Source organism: Triticum aestivum, chromosome 2A, assembly GCF_018294505.1.
Source record: "Triticum aestivum cultivar Chinese Spring chromosome 2A, IWGSC CS RefSeq v2.1, whole genome shotgun sequence".
Taxonomy (NCBI): Eukaryota; Viridiplantae; Streptophyta; class Magnoliopsida; order Poales; family Poaceae; genus Triticum; species Triticum aestivum.
Window position 1 is genome coordinate 2,523,862 of NC_057797.1, and position 12,568 is coordinate 2,536,429.

The 12,568-nt window shown below is 45.1% G+C and overlaps 1 pseudogene; it reads right to left on the reverse strand.

Moving 5' to 3' along the window:
• Positions 1-1,600: 1,600 nt before the first annotated feature.
• Positions 1,601-5,337, reverse strand: LOC123186904 (uncharacterized; annotated as a pseudogene).
• Between the last annotated feature and the right edge of the window lie 7,231 nt (positions 5,338-12,568).

A 12,568-nucleotide genomic window follows, 5' to 3' on the forward strand; every position in this document is an offset into this window, starting at 1 on the left:
GGTAAAAATAATACTCTACCCGGAGGAATTGGAAGCTAGTCTAGGGGCACGTGTTCCTAGCTATATATGCTGTGGATCTGGTTGACTTGTCGTACGTGTCTGACCCAAGTGACCAATCCAAGTTGGACACTGTGCCACATTAATTAGATCAGACCAGACACCATTGTAAATTTGTAATCACCCATGTACTATAGACACAAGCATGGTTCTCTTTTCTTGTGAGCAAACAAACAAACAAACAAACACAGGGCTTGACATGGACACATGCATGCATGCTTGATAATAGCAAGCAATTATTTACATAGGCAATAGTAAGTAGCAACAGTTGCACATGCATGATCGTGCATCCATGCATGGATGGATGGTGCATCCACGATCTCCTGCTGCTTTCTTGTGTGGCTCCACCATCGCATTGGTCTCAGCTGCTAGCTAGCTCACTCGATCGGGACGAATCTCGGGCCCCCAGGCAACATGGTCGACGCAACCGGACAAACCAATCCAGCTATTGCACTTATGCTCTCTATTGACTCAAAATTGTAAACGAAAAAGTCACAAAACCACCTACTTCCATATCTCTCATGATGGTCTGTGTATACCATCCACCTGATATGTTCTTCCTGTGTTCTTTGCTGATAGCGTAGTCACATGTGTTTTGCGTGATCCGATTATTCTGGATCAGCTTTGTAAGCTCACAATCTTGTATCATTCGGCCGTGTACTTTCTGCGGTTGTTACTTTATATATAAAGTAGGGCAAAAGCCTGTGTATATATACCAGTAGAATTAGCTATCTGGTTGTACCATTTCTCAAGTAAAAATATGTCAACACATATCCTCCCTCCGTTCCAGAATATAAGGTGTGTTGATTTTCGTGCAAGTCACCCATTTGTATGTTTGACCAAGACTATATAATAAAATAAAAACTTCTGAAATACCTAATAGGTAAAATATGAAAGTACTCTTCATGATGGATCAAGTGATATAATTAACTTTCGTATTGTGAATATTAATATATTTTTCTATAAACTCGGGCAAACATGCACTCATTTGACTTTTCAAAAAATAAATGCACCTTATATAACAGAACGGAAGGAGTATTTTGCAAGGCCAACATATTTATATAAAACAATAGCGGCCAAAGTTAAATGCGCGTCGAATATCTGCATTAGATGTATTTAGTTCATTAAGCCAACCAATATAGTAGAATCTGTACAGTGCAAGAAACATTTCCTCTTGTGTGTTGTCTAAATATAGGGAAATAGGCTGGGATTATTTGGTGACACCATGCATGCATGCATGTGCAGTTGACCATGTGACTTGTTGGCTGACAGAAAATCGATCAAAAAGGATGCCAGCAACCAAAACCAACAACTTTACAAAGGTGGGATTGTATCTCTGTGAGACTGTGACTAACTGTGCATGCATGCATGGACCTGGTGATCATATGTGCATCAAGTTGACCATGCATATCATGCAGGAGGATGGCATAGAAGGTTCGGCTACTTTGTTGAGCAATGCATCAGATCAGACTCTGGCTACTTCCAAACAAATATCAAGACCAAGTTGCACAGCTAATCATGCATGATGCCAGTGTCCCAGTCCTACTACAAATAATCCTTCATCACACATGCAAATCTGTCAATAGTACATGGAAGCCCATCAATCCCATCAAAATCAATGTACCTACGTACATACATACATACTCGACCAGGTAGGTATACACGCGTGCATGTAAGCAACAACTTGTAACACAATATTTCTGTTGTGTTTTGGGGTACACACACGTTGACACACATATACTACTCTATATATCTTCAAGCCGACACAATTGATCGATACAAGTAGACAAGTAGCACGTACACATTAATATACATACATACATACATACATACATATGTAGGTAGGTAGGTAGGTGCACAGCGAAATATAGCTGGTGCAGTGCATGCATACGCATGTCACTGAGGGTCGACGTCGACGCGGTAGACGACGACGAAGCACGGCAGGATGGCCCTGGGGTTCGCCACGAACAGCTCCTCCAGCACCCCGTACGCGCCGCCCGCGTCGTCGCCGGCCACCGAGTCGAAAGGCACCGCCTGGCCCTCCTCCTCCTTCTCCTCCCCGTCGCCGTCCCGCCGCCGCACCTGCCCGGCGATCACCCGGCACACCAGCATGGCCCGCCACCCCGCCCCCGCTCCCGCGCTCGGGCCCTCGGCGCCGCAGACGTCGTGCGCGCGGCCGCTGCTCGCCGTGGTGCGCACGCCCAGCGGGTGCGCGCCGGCCCAAGGCGCGAAGCCGTGCCGGATCGCCGCGCACACCCCGCACGCCGCGGCCGCCGTTTTGCCGTCGACGTCACCATCGGCACAGGACGCGCACAGCGAGGTGGAGCCGTCAGCGCCGAGCTCGCAGGCGAGCGCGGCCGGGTGGAACCGGAGCAGCTCGTTGCCGTCGGCCGCGGCGCGCGTGGCACCGCCCGCAGAGACGTCGGCACGGCACCGTGCGCGCACGGCGTCGCGGTAGGCCTCGAAGCGGGCGACGGTGCGCGCGGGGTTGCGGACCTTGAGGATGCGGTCGATGTGGCAGATGGGGCGGTCCCGCTTCTGCCAGCTCGACTTGAAGATGATCTCCACGATGTTGCGCCCCGAGTCCTCCGGCCCCAGCTCCGACACTGCCCACCACCAACACCATGCAAAACCTCAATAACTATTTACTCGTAGAAAGTACAATGAACTGACTAACCGCCCAGCGAGTGATGTGATTAGCAGTAGTAAACTAATTAACAATTGCGATCACATGGATGATCTGAGGGCGGTCAGGTCACACCGACAGCGCCATGAAAGCACGACTGAGATCTCGGAAAGCACCATGCATCATCATCGGCAACTAAATTAATCGGGCTGTATCTGTATTGATTAAGGCAGGCAGTGATGCATGGCGCTTTCCAATCAGTCCTCCAACCTAAAACAGGTGAAAAGTATGTACACCAGTAGTCCAGTACGTACACCTACCACTAGTACATGGACATGAAGACATTAAGGGAGAAGGTACACCGGTACATGTGTAACGTTCAACGCATGACTCAGCTGAGCTGCATGCATGCCGCAACAGTGTCAGCCAGCGGGCATTAACCATGTTCATGAGACAAGCATGCAAATGCAACGAGTTATAGCAGATGATGGTCTCATGCAGATGCATTGCACGAGTGTGTCTGTGTGTCTGTGTGTGTGTTCATGTCTCACTTTCAATATGTGCATGCAAAGCTTCATCTTTTCTCGTCCTTCATTTTGTTTTCTCTCTCTCAGATAAGTGTAGATATACAACAAGCAGACATGGATATGCATGCATGCAGTCCCACTTAATTAACGTGCTACCAACCGCTATAAATTGAAGGCACTGTCGCATGATGCAGTGGTACAGCCAGCATGGGACCTCATCTTGCAGGCTTGTAACTGTGAGATTAGCTGCTTAATTAATCGACTAGTCGGCGGTATGGTGGTGTAAGTGGTTTAATAGTGGGCAGTCATGTGGAGTATCCTACTCCTGCGTGCATGCCAACACTAGCTCACTGTCTGCCTAAAGATACCCCGGCCATATCATCTGATTAATTAGTAAGTAAGCAATTGATCTTAGCTAGCATGCCATGCATCCGCCTTTACCAAGTGCAAGCAACTGATATGATACAGATACAGATAGACACCGACAATTAGTTATTGTTATCATCCGAAATATTATAATTAGGGCAGGGGCAGTGGCAGTGGATTTGTGCACAAGCTAGCTAAGACAGTAGCTTCCTTGCAACCCACAAAAGACAAAGGGAAAGAGGTGAAAAGTGGGAGATGGTTAGCTTTGATGAGCATCTTCCTAACCCCCTTCTTCTTGTCTCCTCTCACTATCTCTCACACACACACGGCAAGCAAGGGTGTGGGGATAAATTACTAACCTAATCCAACCACTAAACCACTAGATCAGGGCGTATAATCTTTTTATAACTTTGTATATATGGCTCCATTGGTGCCATGTATACCTTCTCCATCATTTAATCATGATTAGCCCATCATTTTGACCAAAGGCTAGTTAATTAATTAATTAGTGCATGCCACAGCAGAGCACAGATCTCCATCTAGCTAGTAGCTTTCTAAGGCCTCCTGACTAATGGTTCTGGTTAGTAGTTGTACTCCACTATCACACATAATTAATTTGCACCACAAAAATCTTCAACACATGCATAGTGTAGATCTTCTGTATATATATATTTTGCAAAAAAACAATGCCGATTTTCGCGGTCGCTATATATGGCTGTGTGCATCGATCGATGCAGGGCGGGCGGGGGGCGGGGTTTCGAGAATTTACCGGCATGGCGGACGGCTTGGTGCTGCTCCAAGCTGTCGGCCTTGGTGAACACCTCGCCGCACTGCGAGCACGGGCACAGCTCCCTCGGCCGAGGGTACCTCCTGAATTTGTTGGCAATTAACAAAATGATTAGTACTAATGGCAAAGACTAACCATGGTTAACATCCATGGAGTTAGTTGATGGCTAATGAGAGGGGTTAGCTATAGGCAGGCGGCAGACCTTGAGACGGGCTCGACGTTGATGGCGCGGCACTCGTAGCAGCCGGAGAGCCCCCGGAGTGAGGACGGGTGCCCACCCCCGCCGGCCGACGACGACGAGGAGTGATGAGCGCGGCGGGAGGAGCGGTTGAGCGGGGCGGTGTCGCGGTGGTCGACGACGACGGAGGCGGCCGAGGAGGCGCCGTCAACGGTCGCCACGTCGCGCATGGAGCAGAGGGACGTCCCCCAGTATCCCCCGGCGCCGGGCCCCCGCGCCGGGCCCCCGCGCCAGGGCGGCCGGGTCGTGCACGCGCGCGGCTGCCGTGGCGCTCCGGCAGCTCAGCAGGCTCTTCAGCTGCTCCCACGACGACGCCGGCCGCGCGGGCTTCTGCGCAGCTGCCTTCTTCGAGCCACTGCGCCGTTGACGGTGGTCCTTGCCCGCCGCCAGCCTGGCCTTAGCGCCGGTGGTGGGCGCAGCGAGGGCGGGGCTCTTCCTGGACGGCGTCCCGGTGGCGGCAAGATGGCGGCGGCCGGGAGTCCTGGGCGCGGGGGAGAGCGGCGGCGGCGCCGGAGGTTTCTTCTTGCGCTTGCTGTGGTGGTTCTGCTGCTGCGGCTGCTGGCCGCGGCGGTGGTCGGAGGTGTCGGCGGCGGTGGAGGAGGAGGAGGGCAGGAGGAGCGTGGAGAGCGCCATTAATGAGATGGAGCTGAGCTGCTGCTAGTATCCGTGTGCGCGCTCTGTGTCCGTATGGCGTCGCGTCTCCGATTTAAAGAAGGGAGGGGAGGGCTGACCTGAGACCTGCTGTGGTGTGCATATGAAGGCTCTACTCCAGCTACCTCTCCCTCCCTCACTCTCTCTGGGTGTGGGCCCACCTATAAAACCCCAGGAAATGACTTGACTGGAATAACAACAAATTTGTGAAAATGGTTTTGAAATCCCCTTTTCAATAAATCCTCGGTCGTCGTCGGGAGGATTAGTAAAATCGATGTCGAAATCAAGCTAGCATCATCGGTATGGCATATTGACATCGATTGAGATATGTGTACGAGTTCACACCCTCCGAACAAACCAAGAAGCACTACTTCTTCCGTCATACGATATGGCGCCGCATAGGTTTTCATTCACAAAAGTTAAATTTACAAACTTTAATTAAGTTTATAGAGAAAACTATCTCTACCCACAACCAAATCGATACCACATGAAAGTAGTATATATTAGCAAAAAGATTGTTGGTATAAATTTGGTCATATTATGCAAAGTTTGATTTCTTTTTAAGATAAATCTAATACGCGCCATATTTTGGGATAGAGGGGGTGCAATTATTGCACTATGTGAACAAAAAAAAGGTCATATGAATATTCATTTATATATGTATATGAACATATTACTTAAATCGACCGAGAATCCAACGAGGAGAAAAATAATTGCATTAGTTGAACAATGTTTTATGCTGGTATAACATGATGCACATTTCTGGTTGCGAATTAGCTAATTCTCAGTCAGTGACACACAAAAGCATATATTCTATAAAAGCGTTTGTTGATCCTTAGCAAAACAATTGGACATTATGCCAACTGAAAATCATGTAGGAAACAAGTACGGACATGATAAATGTTCTTGAGAAATTTCAAAGGCATTCTTTCCTTAATCGGATCGAGAAGGTGAGAGACAAATTAAGAGAGCTTTTACGTTTGACTCCTCCAAGGACAAAAAGATACAAGCATTGAACCAATGACTGAAATCCATTTGGGAAATGTAGAGGTGTTTGAATAAAACCATACAAGCATGAGCTTGACTTGTGCAGACAAATATTATTTGCTACGTCATGGGTAGTTGATGTGGCGACCATGCATAAGCATGGTAGACTCATACAAAACTTAGTAAAGACTAAAGTCGTGGATCGTGAATAACGACGAAACCACCACAAACATTATTTGAGTAGATAAATTTTAATCGTTGCATCACGGGTGGTTGATGTTGTTGTAAGCAGATCCCATTGCACCACACATCCAAACTCATACAAAACCTAGTAAAGGCTCGAGACATGGAGCATGAATATTGATGCACCAAAACCATCTCGTATTGTTATGAAATTAAATGACTGTATGAGCAAAATAATCTACCTCTAGAATTCAAACCTACTATCTCCCCCTTTTAGGAGCTCTAACTATTTCTTTCATGTCAAAATGACAACTACATGAAAATAAGGCACATGCATGAAAAACTTGGATTAAAAATGGAGAGGAAAGCATAAACGGATTCGCTAATATCAAACCGGGTAGGAATTAGTACAAAAGCGTGTTTTACATTGAGTTTGACATTTGAAACCCGTGCAAGATTTCATATCTTTCTAAACTCAGGGAATAACTGAACAAACAATACAATTCATTGTAGTATATCAATAAATTATTACATCACAATAATTTCTTTTTAGTTTTGCAAGAACATCTGTAAAATCGACTAATTTGATTGACTTTTAGGCATTTTGGATTATATATTTATTTATTACATGAACGATTTTTTATCATAGTGGATATTTTCTTAAATTTCTATGAACAAATCTATAAAATAGATTTTTTGCAAAAATAATATCTATGAAATTGCTGGAAATTACTTGATTTCCAATCAGACCGAGGCATAGAAGCTTTTGTTGATTCTTAGCAAGATATTTGGATATTATGCAAGTGAAAATCGTGTTGGAAGTAAGGACATATAATAAATTTCAACATGTTATGTCTAAATGTTTTTGAGAAATTTAGAGGGAATTTGTTGCCTTAATTGGATCAAGAAGACGAGAGATAAATTAAGAAAGGCGTTTGTTTGACCTGCCCAAGGAGAAAAAGATACATGCATGGAGCCAATGATTGAAATGGGCTTTTAAAATGTAGAAGTGCTTGAATAATACCATGTAAGCATGAATTGGGTTTGAGTAGAGAAATATTAACTATTACATCACGACTAGGTGATGTGACACACAAGCGTAAGCACGCCGGACTCATACAAAACCGCACAACTACACTCATACAAAATCTAGTAAACATTGAAGTGGGAGAGCATGAATATCGACAAAATCACCACACACGTCATATGAGTAGACAAATACAGATTGTTACATCATGGGTAGTTTGATGTGGCACCCAAGCGTAAACATGCCAAACTCATACAAAACCGCACAACGCCACAACCACACTAGCTCATACGAAACCTAGTAAAGACTAAAGTCGCGGAGCGTGAATATCACTAAAACCACCACAAATGTCATTTGAGTAGACAAATATTAGTCGTTAAAACATGGGTGGTTGATGTGGCTATAAGCACATCCCATCGCACCGTTATAAGAACGCACGAAACCTAACGTACATGTCGATTTTATTTTACAAATGTAGAGAGACACACATATACGCTCATGACCACACTCATACAGGATCTAGTGAAGACTAGACCCGCGGGGCGTGAATATGGACGAAGCCACCACAACCATCCTGTATTGTGTAAGGAATCAAATGACTTTACGGGGAGAATGGGATCTTACTCTAAAATTCAGTCCTAACTATTTCCACTTTTGGGGATCCCTAACTAGTTATTTCGAAACGATGGATGTGAAAAGTAGGTATATGCATGCATGAAAAGCTTGGATCTGAAAACGGAGAGGAGGGCATTACCAAATGCAACCTGAGGCCAATGGCAGTGTGTGTGGGGTTTGCATTAACTGTGATCGACCCCCTCAACGAGAGGGACCATGCATGCGTGCAGCTTGCTGTGAAAATATCAAGTGCAGGCCCCCAATCTACTCCCTCCGTTGCTAAATATAAGTCTTTTTAGAGATTCCACTACGAACTACATACGGATGTATATAGATATACTTTAGTGTGTAGATTCACTCATTTTGCTTCGTATGTAGTCCCTAGTGAAATCTCTAAAAAGACTTATATTTCGGAACGGAGGGAGTATTCATCAAATTATAGAGTGAAATATCAACTCCAGGCCCCCCATTTAGCCAATAGTTAAGCAATTTTCATCTCATGAGAGGAGGAGTTGAGCTAATTCAATTCCCCAGCAGCAGAGCAGAGGATACATCATGGGAGGGCCAGAGTTGCTAAGTAGATATAGACCACTAAACAAACATATAAGCTAATCCCAGTTGCTCACCTGCCTCCATCTAGTCCAGTGGCTTAGCTGCCCTAGGCCCCAGTTCATCCTTGGTTCCTTGTCCCTTTCTCTTAATTAGTTAATGTTAACGTCACACTCGTCGACGTGTCGTACGGCATCACCATTATTTAAGATAATTTCTCCGGCGAATAGGAATTTTGGTTTCTTGCCAATAACTTGGATTGAGATGCTAGCAGGGGCAGATGGAGGCAACTTGGTGTATACTCCCCCCGTCTTTGAAAAAATATACTTCTAACTTTGTTGGAGGGTCAAACTATCTCAAAATTTGACCGAGTTTATGCACTCCACGCACACTGACATGGACATACTCCCTCCATTCCACAATGTAGTGCCTATAGTTTTTTTTTTAAAGTCAAAGTCAAACTTTTGCCAACTTTGACCAAGTGTATAGAGAAAACTGTCAACATCTACAATACCAAACATGTACATTCTGAAAATATAACTCATGATGCACCAATTGATGTGCATTTGGCATTCTAGATGTACATACTTTTCTCTATAAATACGGTCAAAGTTTGTAATATTTGACTTTTGGAAAAATCTATAGGCGCTATATTATGGAATGAAGGGATATTACACATCATGCAGCTGTATTTGCAAAAAAAAAAATTGCACAACTGATACAAGAGAAATGTGCATCAAGATTCGTGCAACACCGAAAATGCAAGTTGATCCCGGCATGCATGATCATGTGATCACCGAACTGCAAACATTAGCTACATATTCACCTGGTACAAGTACAAGTAGGAACCTCAGCTTTAGTAGCAGCTACTCAAATGGATGACAAAAAGGAGAGGAAAGCAAGACATGTACCAGTGATGACAGTGAGTGTGGCCTTTCCAGGATCACATGAAACTGATGCTGGGTGAGTGGGCTAGTGAGAGCCACATGAGACTTGGGTTAGTTTTCTGACCAACCAACCATGCATTATTTTGGTTTTCATGGAGAAGCGAAGAGGAATGCATGCGTGTTAGGTGTGAGGCATCGGCAGGGCCAAGCTAGCAGCTGCTCTGCATGACTCCATCTTCATGCATATGCCCTCACACAAAACCCCAACCAGCAATGCTGGACCAACTCATATTTTCTCTCACCAAAAGACATCAAGGGTGAAAAGATAGGTATAGATCCAAATTGTTGCAAGTTGTGGGTATGCTATTTTTTAGCAGGGAATATTTCTATACAGCTTTTTTTTTTGCGGGCACTATTTCCGTACACCTTAATATATAATAAATTAGGGTACATGAACAATTATGTTAGCACACGGGATTGATAATGAAGCCATGAAAAGATAGACCATCGGCAAGATCACGGGTGGTGGCGATCGTCGAGGAAATGATGCTTAATTCATGCATATCCCAAATAGATCCAAATTGTTGCTTGTTGTGGGTACAGTTTGAGAGTATCTAGTAGTACAATAGAATGGATGGAACGAAATAACTATTAAGCAATTTTCCATCTCATGTTGGCATGTTGCTTAGTCTCCTGAGAGGAGGAGTTGAGCTGAGTCAATTGCCCAGTAGAGGACACATCATGAGGGCCAGAGTTGCTAAGTAGATATAGACTACTAAACAAACATATAAGCTAATCTCGATTGTTTACCTGCCTCCTTCCAGTAGCTTAACGTCCCTTGGTCCCAGTTCATCATCTTCATTAATTAATGTTAAATGTCATGCTCACCAATGTGTCATACATCATCATCATCATCATCATCATCATCATCATTATTATTATTATTATTATTATTATTATTATTATTATTATTATTATTATTATTATTATTTATGATAGTCTCTGAGTGGAGCATAAATTTTGGTTTCTTGGAAATAACTTTGATTGGGATTTTTTTTCTAAAGACACAAATCTATTATAAATTTTTACCAGAAGTACAAAGCGCCCAAATATAATAAAAATTATATTGAAGTCGATGAACCACCAAACGACCACTACCACTGTCATAACGAGTCATCGATGTGCCGTTGTTACCACTCCCATACTGGAACCGGCCTGACCTTGTCAATGACGCCCGATAAGTCTTCGCGCATATGCCCCTCAGGACCAGCACCCTGGAGCCACAGTGTCACGTTGAACCCTTGAATCGATGTGAAGTGTTTGACACTAGATCTCACCGTGTCGCATGTAGAGAAACCCTAACATCGCCACCCCAACGAGGTGACAAAAATCTACATATGAGCTCCGTCGAGGACGGATTCAATGAGGATCAAAGCCCAGAAGACCAGCTCGAAGATGAAGTGCTGCCATCCGCACAAAGTCTCCTTGTGAGGACTAATAAACCCTAACCTGAACTACTATTCGGAGCCAAGGTAACGAGATTCCCCTCCCGCCACGAGCCGCTTGGATGGCAGGCAGAGTGGTTGTGATTTGTGAATCCACGGGCTAGCTGCCGCAGCTTGAAGAGGAGAAATTTGTCCTAGCCGCCTATGGAGAATGCTTAGCAACTTGGATTGGTATGTTAGAGGCACATGAAGGCAGATAGGTGTACGTACCTCTCATACTGACATGGACTGGTGACAATAACTTACACTATGCATTTGTATTTACAAATGGAACAACTGATAGAAGAGAGGCCACACAAATGTGCGTCGAGATATGTGCACTACAACATGAGAAACCACGCCGATCCCGTCGATCCCGACATGCATGATGTGATGAGGATGTGTTGATGAAACTTCAATCTTTAGCAACCAATTGACCTACAGCTACAAGTAGTAACCTCGCCTCTAGCTAGCTGTCAATGGATGTCAAAAAGGAGAAGGCACACAAGTGTGAGTTTGACCTTGCTAGCTAGGGTAGCATGAAACTGAAGCTAGTGGCGGTGATAGCCACATGATACTTGGGTTAGTTTTCTGTCCAACCAACCATTCATGGCACCATGTGTGCATGCATTTTTTTTCATGGAGAAGTGAAGAGAAATGTATGCATGTTAGGTGTGAGGCATCTGCATGGCCAAGCTAGAAGCTCGTCTGCACGGCTCCATGTCCATGCATATGCCCTCACAACAGAACCCCAACCAACAATGCTGGACCATCTGATATTTCTCTCAAAAGAGGTCAAAGTGAAACATGCATGAGGGTGATCCATATATATAGCTGCTTGATAACCCCAAGTGAAACTGGGTTCAAGGCATGTACTTGCTCTACAGAGGAGAACATGAATAAAACCAACAATGATGGTCCATCCGATCCATCTGGTTTAGATGCTCGCATTCATGGCACGGCGGCCCTCATGGAGCAAGCTGGCATGAACGGGGGGTGACGTCATCCACCTCTTCTCGATGGAGGCAGCGGAGACTCAATACCACCCCGCGCTCACCGAGGAATCTGAGCACCTTGCAGCCGAGGCGCACCGACATCGCCACAAGATGCGCCTCCATGACGCCGAGCGGGAGAAATTCTTCGCGGAAGACGCGAATGATGAGGAGATGCCCTTGGTTTGTCCAGCCACCAACACCCATGAGGCTGGTGGCTCTGGCAAGGGAGTCATTGAGCTCTCCTCCGACGAGGAGTAGGGGTAGTTTTCAGTTTGTTTTATGCATTTTTCTTTTGGTATGTCTAGTAAGTTTCACATTTGGTTTTAATATGTTTATATATCCTATGTATAATCTACGTGCATGTGTTTGTATTGATTTGAGGTTTTCGAAAAGGAGGGTACTGTTGCCCGTATGGACAAATGGGGGTCGGCCGGCTCTTGTCCATGAACAAGGAGGGGGTGGTGGTGTCAAAATAACCCAGTTCGGTTGGAGTTGCTCTTACAGTGAAATGTGTGCTAATGATAGTCAGCTGGCAATGTTACTACATCTCGTGTTAATGTTGACGTACACCTTTGTGTGTGTGTGGGGG